Here is a 13,328-nt window from a genome sequence, read left to right as displayed (position 1 = left end):
TTCTTTGTACCTTTAAAAAAAAAAAAAAAAAAAAGTGAATGAATGACCGAGTCTGTCATTTTGCCGCCTTTTGTGTTCTATGGAAGAATGAAAGTCATACAGGTTTGAAACAACATGAGGCTGACGTGATTTTTGGGTGCATTGTTGCTTCAAAAACTTTCTCGGTTTTCAAGGCTCTATGACTACATGTTCACAGTCATGGGAGAGCACCTCTATGCAGTTTTAGGCTTTCTGAGTGAATGAATGAGTTCATATGCACTTTCTTAAAGGGGTGGTTCACTGTTTTTTTTCTAGGCTTGATTGTGTTTATGGGGTGCAGTCTAACATGTGTTAATGCTTCGTTTAAAAAAAAAACGCATTATTTTTCACATAATTTACCTTTATTCCACACCGCTCTGTCCCTTCTCTGAGAAAAGGGCTGATCTTTTCCTGTTTTTATGAAGCCCCACCCTCAGAAATAGGCGATGGGCTCTGATTGGTTAGCTAGCCCAGTGTGTTGTGATTGGCTAAACCGCCTCTAGTGCGCGTCTAAGCGTCCCGCCCCTCACCTCAGCGGCATGTGCTCAGGTTGTATTGTCGCTTATCAGTTTGAGCCCGATTGAGAAGCAGAGGATATTATTGAAGAGGATCGTGCAGAACCTGTGCAAGCACGGCTTTTAATGGTAGGCCTATGTTTTTTGTTTGTTGTTGTCTCATACTTTTAGATATGCTGTTATTTGTAAATGCTACTGCTTATGTTAGCTTTTAATATACGGTTTTATCCTGATTAAAGCTTTAATACAGTATGGCAACTGCACGCGCATCCATGTTTAACGCTTCTCAGCTATGTGAAAATAACAGTTCATTGTTGGAGCTGAGCTGAATGAGAGAGAGAGAAAGCAGCGCAGCATGGCCTCGCCCCCTTTGCTGCCTTTTCCCGAGGGTGGGGTTTATCTGGGTTTGTGATGTCACGAACCCGGGAAGTAACTCTTTGTAGTCCCTACCAGACGTTTTTGTAGGCATTAAACCACCAGAATTTGAAAAGACTATATTTCCATTTGCATTGAACTTTCAGCTTGGTAACTTTGCAGATATTGTTTATGCTCAAACAGCCACTTTACACACTAACTAACGTTAAAAAAAGTGAAATCGCAATCAACCACCCCTTTAAAGGGATAGCTCATCCAAAATCGAAAATTCTGTCATCATCATTACTCACCCTTTTTTCTCATTTTGAACATTTGGTCATACAATGTAAGTCCAAAACTGTTACCAACAATCTTCAAAATATCTGTTTTGCTTATGTACAGCCTACCCTTAATGTATTGTGCGATATAAAAATCAGAAAACCATTTGCGTCACGCACGCAGATCTAATTGCATTTCTTCAGAGCCCCGTCGTACTGTCTGGTTATTGTATATTTGATGCAACCCATACGCACACCGTAAGAGAGAGGCAGACGAGAGAATGAATGAAGTCACGATGAGCAGAACTTCAGTACCCAGAGTCCTCCAGAGGAGGAAAAAAATCTAGACACAAGAATCTACGGAGGCCCGGATGCCCCCGTCGACAAGGCACGTCTACAGCCCTCTCTGACTAGATTCCTCCGAGTTGGTTTGCAGAGGGCGAGAAACGGCGCAGAACGGCGCTCATTCCAATTTCTCGCGCTCGCTGCACTCCCGGGGCGCTCCTGTGACAAACTGCGGTACTCTGTTACTACAATTTCAGGTTTTTATCCGACGTGGTGACAACAACACGCGAGTTTTCCCTTGTTCTCTCTGCAAATATTTTCGTGCGTTTTTTTCGGTTTTCTTTTTCTTTTAAAAAACAAACAAACAAAAAAAACAGATGCTTAACAGCCTGTTTGGCGTCGCAAGACAGAAGAGGACCGAGATGACCAAAACCTCCGACATTCATACATAGTTGTTGTGTTTTTTTTTTTCACACAGACACCTCTGCTTTTAGGATGTTGCATGTCAGCGAGCGCTCTGTGATCCAGTCGCGAGAACCCTGATGAGCGCGTGAGGAGCGCAGCACCAACAGCTGCAGCAGCGGAGCTCGGCGCCTCCCGGTGAGTGCGCGCGTCTGGCTTCACAGCCAAAATTTGCATAGTATTCCCCTGCGCCGCGCCGCATTTCACGAGGGTTTCTGTTTTCTATTGAAGGAATTTTTATTAACCTCATCGCTGCCATTCATTGGGCTCGCGATAGGTCACTCGCATTCACACACACAAATTGTAATAAAATGCCAGTCATGTTAATAAAGTCTTGATTTTAATACACAATATAAACTAAAAAAAAATTTTTTTTTAATTATGCAGCCTTGTCATGACATGCCAATTAAGTATGTTTTTAAACTAATGTCCTCTGCTGTTTGATAGTGGGCAATGATGAGCAATGCAGTGGCGTGTTGGCGCAAGTCTTTCGGCTCTCGCTGTGAACGCGACGGTGGCGCGAAGATGTTTATGTTGTGACAGGCGCGATTATTAACGTAACAAAACACGCGCGTTGCTCTGTCGCAAACACGCACATGGTGACATTACGGAAACGCGGATATTCCTAAAGACAAGGGAATGCAATGCATTACTACATATAGTTTCCTTAGCTATATGGTGCGTCATCGTGGAGACTGACGGGTAATGAGGTAAACTCGCGTGAGGACGCGAAGTTCTCAATGAAATGATATGAAAGTGTATGTTTATATATAGAGCAGTGACATAGGCTATGTTAGTTAGCAAATGTGTTAATATTGTGTCTAAAGGGAAACACTAGGTTGAATACGGAGTGGGGGACTGTCTGTGCATGTGTTACTGTGTCCACCTGTCAGAGAGTGTTGGCTAGTCTTACACACACACACACACACACACACACTCCATAGGTACATAGATTACGCTCACCTATATTCCGACATATATTACTAGCTGTAGATTGTCATTATTAAATATCACAGACACATACATTATTTTGTTGAATAAAAGCGATAGACTTTTTAATATAAGAATTTATAAATAAGCTACACAAGCATATTCGTTCGTATAGGTGTATGAAAGAAAATTTCCCGTTTGACATGCATATATTGTGAAACGTGAATGTGTCGCTGTAACACAGGACGAACATAAATGTAGTGTCCATTGACTATGGAATACTGATGAGGGATCGTAAGTGGCTGTTGACTGACGGCATGTATGAGCGTCTGATGCGCTGGGTGATTATTATGGGGAGACGACAGCAGCCTCGCGCTCGCCAGTGACTGCACTTTTGATTAGTCTGGCTAATTATTCAGTCTCTGTCTGTCAATTTTTTAAACTTCAAAGTACTTTATTGGCATGGTTGTTTAGCATACAATGCCAACGCATCAATACACAAAAGAAAAAAATTGACAATTAAGTATGTTTTTAAACTAATGTCCTCTGCTGTTTGATAGTGGGCAATGATGAGCAATGCAGTGGCGTGTTGGCGCAAGTCTTTCGGCTCTCGCTGTGAACGCGACGGTGGCGCGAAGATGTTTATGTTGTGACAGGCGCGATTATTCACGCCACACGCTTGGAACGTAACAAAACACGCATGTTGCTTCCCAAACACGGAAACGCGGATATTTCTAAAGACGAGGAAATGTATTACTAGTTTCTGTAGCTATATGGTGTGTTGTCATGGAGACTGACAGATAACGAGGTAAACTCACGCGTGATGATGCTAAATGCACATTGAAATGATATGTAAAGTGTATATTTCTATAGGTCACATAGGTTTTAGTGAGTATTGTGTCTAAAGTGAAACACTAGGTTGAATAGGGAGTGGGGGGACTGTCTGTGCATGTGTTAGCCTACTTTGTCCCCCTGTCAGAGTGTTGGCTAGTCTTATAGCTCTGGTCTCCATGGCAACCTTTATTCTGTAAAGGAAGCTTGGTTTCCCACAACAGCTGGAAACCTCTGATTGGCAGAGCTGAGAGACATAGCATTGGCTCAAGCTGACCTTGGCCACAGCTAGTATATTGTACACTGCACATACTTAGCACGAAAACACAGCTTCGCTCTCTTCCATCTACTTTTTCATTCCCTGCTGGCTGGCTGGAGCTGATTTTTTTGGAGAGATTTTCACCTCTGACCTCGGTTCCTCAGTCTAGGGAGGAAGGGGGAGGCATTCGGTTGCAGGCTGCTAGGTTTATCCGCATCATGTGTGTGTGTGTGTGTGTGAGACAAAAAGACACGGAGAACTTGTGAGCGAGGTTGATGGAGTTGGTGCGAGAGAAGGTGAGAGTGAGTATCTAGGGGTTCTGTATACCTGGCTGGTTTCTGTCTCAGTAACGAGCCAACTCTAACAAGAGACAGAACCAGCTCAATTATTAAAGAGTGAGAAAGAAAGGGAGGGGAGAAAAAACAAAGGAGAGAAGAGAAGCAGCGGTAGACTGAGAAACACATATACATCACATAAACAACAGCCTATGCATGCTGTGAGATACACAGATAGCACATTGCATACACGACTAAAGCTCATACCGGTTGCATCTTTACATTTTCCAGTTTTAAAACTCATCCATTAGGAGCTTTCATGGAAGCCTACGGTTTTGAATGAATTATATATAATTTACTGAATTGTTATTGTGAGAAAAATAAAGCAACGCATGCATTTTTACATTCATGATATTGTTGCCATAGACTGAGAGTATGATACAGTATGTTGCACATACTGTATATGCATTTGTATGCATTCTTTCCTGACATATGTCGTTCTCTCTCTCTCTTTCTCTATTCTTCCTTTCTCTCTCTCTCTGGCTCTTCCTTTCTCTCTTTCAGGTAACAAACTGCCTGGCTAAAGATTGCCATGGAAACATGCAGTTTGAGAGTGAGATGAGAAATGATTGAGAGAATCAATGTCTTAAGGTAAGTGTGGGTTTTCATTCCATACATCATTCAGGTCACATAGGACAGCCTGTTCAAATATGCTTATTGTTTTCAACTATGTAGCTGAAGCACTACATGAATGAAGGCTCTGATTTAACATGGCTTTTTGTATATGTTCATGTGCTTTCATTAAGAAAAGTGAACGAGGCATGTTTGAGACCTGAGCCAATCATGCTTATTCTTCAGGGTTTTTTTTTTTTTTTTTTTTCAAACTTTGTCTTTTTATCCTTTGTGTTCCTTCTGGCATGATTTTAAGACATAATAGACTTCACATTTCGAATTTTGCCAATCACAATCAATTTTTACAGTAGTTTGTGAATTTTTACTCTATTCAGCTACATTTTAGTGAAACTGTATATATTTCGTAAAAAGTAAAATAATGATGAATTTTTTAACAATACCGGTTACTTCAGTGCTATCCGAAATATGGTGATAAGTCTTGCGTCACAGAAGCAAAATCTTTGTTGTCTTTCAAACTAAGATTTTAGGAGAACAGAGCATACTCCAGCTGGAGTATAAAATATATTTTTCCAAATTTAAATGATTTAAAATTATTATTCTTAAAGATTACCCACTTGTATATGAGCATATGTAAACGGGGTCTGTTTTGTAAATATGCCTGCAGTATAGTGCAGTATATAAATTTATAGACTGCTATTTGCAGGTTGTGAAAGTATATCAGTATAGTTACGATACATTTTTGTGAATTTGATCATTTTTGGTAGCTGTGTTTTTAATGACACTTTGAATAAACAAAAATTCTTTTTTTTTTTTTTTTATTTTTTTTTTTAAGTATTTCATAATATCATCAAGTTTGATAAAAACTTGCTTGTTTTTTGTTTTTGTATGATTTATTTATAAAATTTTCAAAACAGCAAAAAACACACAAAAGGAACAAATAGATCAATAAAATCAGATAAGAAAATAAATAAATAATAATAATAATACAAAAATATCACATACATACCTTCACCCAACCCACAGGTTGAGAACTTGTTAACAGGCAAGTCATTCATGACAAATTCCATGTCACTAATGGGTTAAAATGTATCATCATTGTTTTATAGTTATAAAACATGTTGCAGGTGTCACATTGTTACCATTAATGCATTATAATTTATGATAGATTCAATTATTATAAATATAATAAATTCACCTCAGTGGTACAAACAAAAACAGCCACAAAGTTATAAATGTGCAGTAGGCTAAATCTTGAGGAGGACATAATATTCTTGAGAATCAAATTAATCTGTTCAGGCTTCAATATCATGCATAAAACTGTCCTCAACCTGCTCAGGGGTCCACAGATCATCAATCCCATCTACTCAGTTCTCCATTTACAGTACTCTGCAGCACTGTATCATTCTTGTGATTTTAAGGCATGGTGCTCTTTTAATGAAATCATAATTAAAATTGGTCCCAGTGCTAAATTTACATCAGTGACCTCAGCTTTCCCACACACGACTGTGGGTGTTGTTGTGTCAAGCAGCAAGCTTCGAACACCTGTTTGTCCCCCAGGATACTCTTGTAACACTAGAGACTCAATTTGCTGACCCTAATTGAATTATGCATACAGAAGATAGATAGATAGATAGACAGACAGACAGACAGACAGATAGATAGATAGATAGATGGCTGAGAATAAAATAAACTAATTTACAAAAGAAGTATTAATATTAATACAATGTATGAAACTGTGTGATTGAAAAATCATTAAAACAGGATATGAATGCAGTCCCGGGTGATTGATCAGATGTCTATCTCTCTATCCATCCTGTCTCTTTCTGTCTAATCTTTCTTTCTTTTTCCTATCTCTCCATCTCCTGTCTTTTCCTCACCTTCAGACTGTTTCAGACTCTCTCACCCTCCCCCTGTTTCTCCTGTTCTATCTCTCTCTTGCTCTCTCTCTCTCTCTGTCTGCTGGAAGTTAATGAGCCCAGCTCCCCCTGGGGAACACACACTTCCTCTGCTAGAGACAGAGGAGAGAGCGAGTGAGATTACACCATGCAGAGAGAGAGTGAGCGAGAGAGAGACATAGCAGAAAGTGAGAGATGGTGGGGAAGAGGAGGGGTACTATGGGGAGATAAGGGAGGAAGGAGAAAGAGATAAAGAAACAGAAGAAAGTGAGAGAGTGGGGGAAGAGCAGAGGTACTGAAGGCCGATAAGGGAGGAGAGAGAGAAAGAGAGAGAGAGAGAGAGAGAGAGAGTAGGAGGGAGTAGAATTTTCTGGATATGATGATAGAGGGAGTGTACAGCAGAAAGATGGATGAGTGCACTACACACTCCCATCCTGAATGAGAAGGAGAGATTTAGACCATGGAAACAGGGATAGCGAGCGAGCGAGAGAATGAGCTGTGCAGGCTAAAAAGAAACAGATGCTTTTGAATAAAGCCCCTGTGAGAGAGAGACTGTGAGTGAGAGAACACATGAAAAAGTCAAGGGAATATCTGCATATGTGCATACTAGTGTGCGAGAGAGCTCGTATGTGTTTTTTTGAAGCAGGTCTTAACATGCTGTCAGTGTCTAGAGTTGGAATGTGCACAAGGCGGCCATTGTTGTTTAAACAGCCAGCCAGCGGGGGGGGGGAGTCAGGAAGTCAGGGCCGCAGAGGCCCCTCTACAAAACACTGGCCTCAAGGTCTAAACTCAATATGTGTGAGTGTGTGTGCCGTGCGCCCATATGTCTGTATGTGTAGGGTGTGTGTGTGTTCGTAAGAGCCGGCGGGCAAGAGAGCGGCTGTGCATTAGACACAATCCAGAGAGGGATAGGAGGAGGTGGGTTAGAGAGGTACGCCAAAGCGGCCAGGTTTGTGTGCAGAGAGACACACACTGGCTGAAATGATGAGCTGATTGGTTGATGAGCTGTTTACTGAATATCAGGCGGAAAGGGGAGATTAGGGCATGGATAAACACAACGTGAGAAACAGATAAATATGAGTTGGATTATGAGAGAGAGGTGTGGATGGAGTGAGTGGACAGAGACACAGGTATCTGGGATGAGAAGAGGTCAAGGTTTTGCTGCTTAGCCCCTGCTGGTAGATGTTATAACTACACCATCTGGTTATAAAGGCATATTTCTCTACTGGCTGCCATACAGAATTAGCCATGTATTCTGACAAAATACATTTTGTCAAACAACATGTAAATCATTAATATTTGATTAGATAACATTAGATGTTTTACTAGTGCCCAATTCTTTCTGAAGGGCTCTAAAAAAGCATATTTTTTTCCATGTCACAAGAATGCTTGTGAATAGGTGAGCAATTGACATTGAGATGGGATGTTAAAAGCAGTACTCTCGGTAATATGGACCTACTTGATTTTATAAAGATGCTTTCTTACATGTAAATAAATGTTTTAAAACATTTTAAAAAAACTGAATGAATTAGATTGGTCTCAGGACATGTTTTTTTTTTATTAGTTTAAGCAGCATGAAATTCATACGTTATTTTGAATATTAAAAAAGTAGTTATTTTTAAATTGGATGCAAATCCAAACTTGCACAGGGAAAGCGGTTTCTGCATCAAACACTGCGGTAAATCAAAATAGCTCCTAAGGCAGGTTCATATCAAAACCAGAGCAAGTTTCTTTATAGTGACTCCCAAACATAAATATGCACAGTTCAAGTGCACATATTCCATCGCTTCTTCTTCAAATGAAAAATATTTATTAATAATACTGGCGCTGTTTATGTATATGTATGTATATATATAATATAAACGGCAGTGAAGCTGCTAGACACATTAAACTAGTCATAATGTTAAAAAAGCAACAACTCTGTTTTAAGGGAGTTATATTTTGAAAATATTTACATGTATATATTTATATTCATGTAAATTATATAATATATAAATATATTTAAAGTGCCACTATTATGCCATTTTTAAGGTTGCTAATATTGTTTTATGAGTCTCCTAAAACAGGTTTACATGCATGCAAGGTCAAAAAACGTTTTCATTTGACCTAATTTCGAAATGATTTGTAAACGACTCGTGCGAAGCAGTTCAAAGAATCAGTCTCTCTAAACCCCTCCTTTCCATGAACCTACTCTGCTCTGATAGGTCAGATGGCCCTGTCTGTTGTGATTGGTCTACTGCATACAGTGCGTGTCGGAAATGATACGTCCATTGCCATAGTTCTGTATTTTGAACACTCAATAGAAAATATAAATCTCTCTAAACCCCTCCTTTCCGTGAGCCCTCACTGCTGTGATTGGTCAGATGGCGCAGTCCTTTGTGATTGGTCCAGAGCCATAGAGAGATTGGCTTTGGATTGGTCTACCGCGTGCAGTGCGTGAGACTGGAGCAGGACGTTTCTCAGTGGTAAGTGTCAAGTGTTAACAAGTTTGTGGTAATTATAAAATGTGATAAAGTTACTCTCACAGCGTAGGATACAGCGTCTTGTCGACATGATGTTAACCACATGGAAATTTTACTGTTTGTGGGCGCCTGGGCGGGCAAGTTGGCGACGTAGAACGTGGGCGGACATTATACAAATGTGTTACTTTATGACGTAGAGCAGCATGTGCGCCAATGAGAAAGTGTACCTTCTGAGGGAAAGTTTATGACCCTTTGTCCTCAGGCTGTTTTGCATATGGACTTTGATTGGATGTTGATGAAGAAACTATTAAAGATTCTGGTAACACTAATATCTTCCATAGGTTTCAGCATATAATATAAATGAACATTTAGACCATTAAAAATTCAGCCGAAAGATACCAAACATGGCATACCTGTGATCTCTGTTAACAATAGTATGCAATTCTAAAATGTTAATTTAAAAGAGTTCGTATCAATACATAAGCAAAACACTATAAGAGGAAAAATTATGAGATGGGGAAAATTGGGTACATGTCCCTACATTTCTCAAGTGGTTATATCTAGAAGGAGATAGATATAATTAGGATGGACTGTATAGTACAAGGGTACATTTGTCTGTTTCAAAGTGAATTTAGAGTGAAAACTCCAAACCCATTCCTTTGAGTTGTAAAACAATCTTATCTTGATTTGTGTATTTGTTACCACAGTAACCAGAGGCCTGGTTCTCTCTACCACATGTTTTGCTTGTTGGGGAGGGGTATTGTCCACTATTTGTTAAATACATGTGTTTGATCCACCTCATTCATTACAGCTCCCCCCTTTCGTGCGTTGTTGACTGAGCTGTAGACAACGACGAGTGATGACAAATGAAAAGGAAGATCAGACACGCCCCCCGGGACACAAGGCAAGAAGGTCGTGGTGGGCCCTCTGGCCTTTGATGCAGGAGTGGTGGTTGCATCATGGTGGATGCTGTCCTCAGGTGGTAGTATAGGCTCTAGCATGGTTCAGGTACTCGTACGTGTGCAGCAGGTGTCAAAGCAGATCAGTTCAAAGCAGTTTATCTTGGGTGGTCACACCAGTCATGGATTGCAGGAAGAAGTCAATGTCCCACAGGTAGGCGTGGACGTCATTGTCTCCTGCAGGATCTGGTGTGAACGTTGGGATGTTTCTGGCCAGCTTGTCGAGGTTCTGGGGGGGGGTCACGTCATGCGCTCACAAGGCCCCCCCCCCCGTTCGTAGCTTTGTGCAAGTCTGAGGGAGTTTGCACTGCTGAGTGAAGGTGAGGGAGTTGGATGTTTCTCCCACTGTGTTTCCTTTTGCAGCTCATAAGAGTACCTGAGTTCTCTTTGGACCATGTCAAGTTCATCTTGAGTGTTGTCCAGCTGCTGGATCAGAGTCTCAATTCTGGCATCTTTGTGTAGGAGCTCAGAATTTGCTGTATTTAACAGTGACTTTGTATGAAAAAGTTCCTTTTCCAGGTCGTTTCTGGCTGCCTTTTCCAGCTGCTCTTGTTGTTCAGCAGCTGTCAGAGCCTTTTGAAATCTGTTGGTTTCCTCCTGTAACTCCATTCTGCTGGGGTCCTTGTGGGATACCGCCGTGATCTGTTGCTTGAGATCATTTACCTCGTGTTTCAAACCCATGAGGTTGTGGGCCAGGTAGATGATGATCTCGGTGAGCTCTTTTTGGTCATAACTCTGGCTTGAGCCATGAGTCCGTAGTACTCTTCCCTTGTTGTCTAGTTGCTTTCGGCTCTGGTGCTGTAGGTGGTCGGCAACTCTGGGTAGAAGGGTGTTCCTCGATACACCTGGCCAGTCCTTTTGGTCAGCCGTCTTGGCAGTTAGACTGAGCATCTGCAACATTTTGGCAAACTCGTGTTGAGAGTAAGGGCAAGAGACTAGTGCAAGAGCAAACAGACTTTGGAGCTAGGTTTTACAGCTAGGTTTTGCCAGGTGTGGTTAGCTGGTTAAGTATTTTGTTATTATCTTAGCTGTGGATGTCAGAATACTAAGATAGGTTTGGGTTAGCATATGTTTGCTGAAAAGGGTGTAAGCAGAGCTTTAATTAATGACTTAAGATTGTTCTTATTGTCAAATTATTTCTTAGAACTTACTGATGGTTCACAACAGGCTTGATCTCTTAGGAAGTGAGGTAGAGTAGGGAAAAGGAAGAGGAGAGCATTCCTATTCAGATTACACTTATTATTGGTGCTCAGGACTATAGTTATGCCCTAGTAGTCGTCTAGATTACTTGTGTAGCAGGGTCATAAAATTAGAGCACTTGTTGAAAAATAAACAAATCAAGAATAAAAATGTCTCTGGATCCTTTTGAGTTTCAGAGGGAACATCAAACCAAAGTGGAACAAAGGGGGTATAAAATGTAAATGGATTTAAAAATAGCTGACTGCTATTATTAAAACAGGGTAATCAATCTGATATTAGGAACAATCAGTAGCACTAGTGATTAACTGTAAAATTGGTGTTGAGCAACACATCATGGTTTGTCCCAGCTGCTGTGTGTTCAGCTCCCATGCCTAGACCGTACCATGTGTGTGCCCCACCTTCCATAACATGTATTCACTGTGCTATTGAAAATCCCCAATAACTTTAATAATTCTTCTCTAGATGAACAGTTAACGTAATTAAATTTAGATTTAATTAACTAGTAACTGAGCAATAGCATTCAGGAAGGATACATTTAAGAATGTTATGTTAGCTGAGAAGAATTGAAGATGGAGAAACACAGAAGAGAGAAAGTGAAAAATCAGAAACCAGGGATTAGGTTGAGTTCAAATTACTTCACACTGAATACACACAAGCTGTATTTAAAGGCTTCAAGTAAAGGATGCTAACCGCTAAATGTTAAAGCTATTAGGTAGCTTAGACTAAGATGAAATGCCGCTAAGTTGTGTTAGCTTAGCTGCTTAAGGTAGTTTGTTTACAATATGGAGTCACCAGGTGACGCGTGTGCTATGTGGAGTTAGCACTTCCTGTGATACGTTGTTGTCATGGTATCCAATGCATGCCAGTGCAATTCAAACAGTTTAATGTCTGCATATTTCGAACAAGTTGCACACAGTTTTAAAACATGGTGCTTTCAGTCCTTCAAGACTTTGTCATATTAACCAAGCACTTCTGTGAGCGCTTCTCTAATTTAAACAATAAACTTCTTGCACTTGTTTAAAGAATAACAAAACAGGTTTACTGTAAGTTAAAGCCGATTTAAGCATATAGTGTAGTTATGTGTGCCTCACACATGAATACTGAAGTACAGTATTACACCTTTAGTTTCACTGAGCAAGTGAAACACAATAGTGACCAACAGGTTGCTAGGTTTGTATACATACAGTCAGAGTGTAGATGAATTGCATCGATCTAATTATAATCTATAAGGCCTTTATGCTATAGAAAGAGGAGCATCACTCAAATCTACCTTTATATAACACTGTACTGAGATTTCTTCGTCAGAAACAGTTTAAACAATACTGCAATTTTGTGATTTCTTCAATAAAGCAGATTAATGCATTATGGTACAGTTTGGACATGCCGCTGAGCTTAGATTCCTTCGTCAGAACAGACTTACGCTTTAACACTGAAATTAGGGTTTCTTCGCTAAAATCAGATTAACCTTACACTGATACAATTAAGTATGAAATACATAAAGACTCTTTCAATCATAATAGAGGTACCAATTCAAGCCCTTACTTTATCTGCATTTAAACAAGCCAGCAAATATGGACACAAATGCATATCTCAAGTCACGCCCTATTCTTACCTGGACTATCAAGCACACACTTTTAGGTTGACAGTGTTTTAAGCTCATAACCTTTGTTTTAGCATGCCCCGCGTTCTCCACCATTTTATGTAGCGAATCAACTCAAGGGGGAAATATGAATAATTAATTATAATTAGTTATAATTAATTATAAATATTAAGATCTGCAGTAAGTATTACTGTCTGTCAATTCTAAGAACGTTAATTTCCTGGTTAAGGAAAATAACTTTATTACTGTACAATACTACTCAGAGCATGTAGCAAAAATCTGCATGATTAGGGACTCATGCAGTGATACAAGTAAGACTTTATTAACTACATAAACACTTAAACTAGTCTAACATACACACACACACACACA

General features: G+C 40.0%; 1 protein-coding gene across 1 annotated transcript in view; it reads left to right on the top strand.

Annotated features, from left to right (window-relative positions):
- Positions 1–1,603: 1,603 nt before the first annotated feature.
- Positions 1,604–13,328, top strand: part of ahdc1 (AT hook, DNA binding motif, containing 1) — a 31,785-nt gene continuing 20,060 nt past the window's right edge. Inside the window, exons 1-2 of the mRNA XM_016497691.1 lie at positions 1,604–2,050; positions 4,772–4,858. The gene's annotated coding sequence lies outside the window, so the exon portion shown is untranslated. The remainder of the gene's footprint in view (positions 2,051–4,771; positions 4,859–13,328) is intronic.

Source organism: Sinocyclocheilus anshuiensis, unplaced genomic scaffold (assembly GCF_001515605.1).
Source record: "Sinocyclocheilus anshuiensis isolate Anshui unplaced genomic scaffold, SAMN03320099.WGS_v1.1 scaffold1396, whole genome shotgun sequence".
Lineage (NCBI taxonomy): Eukaryota > Metazoa > Chordata > Actinopteri > Cypriniformes > Cyprinidae > Sinocyclocheilus > Sinocyclocheilus anshuiensis.
Note: the sequence above shows the minus strand (reverse complement) of the source record. Positions and strands in the feature narration are given on the sequence as shown.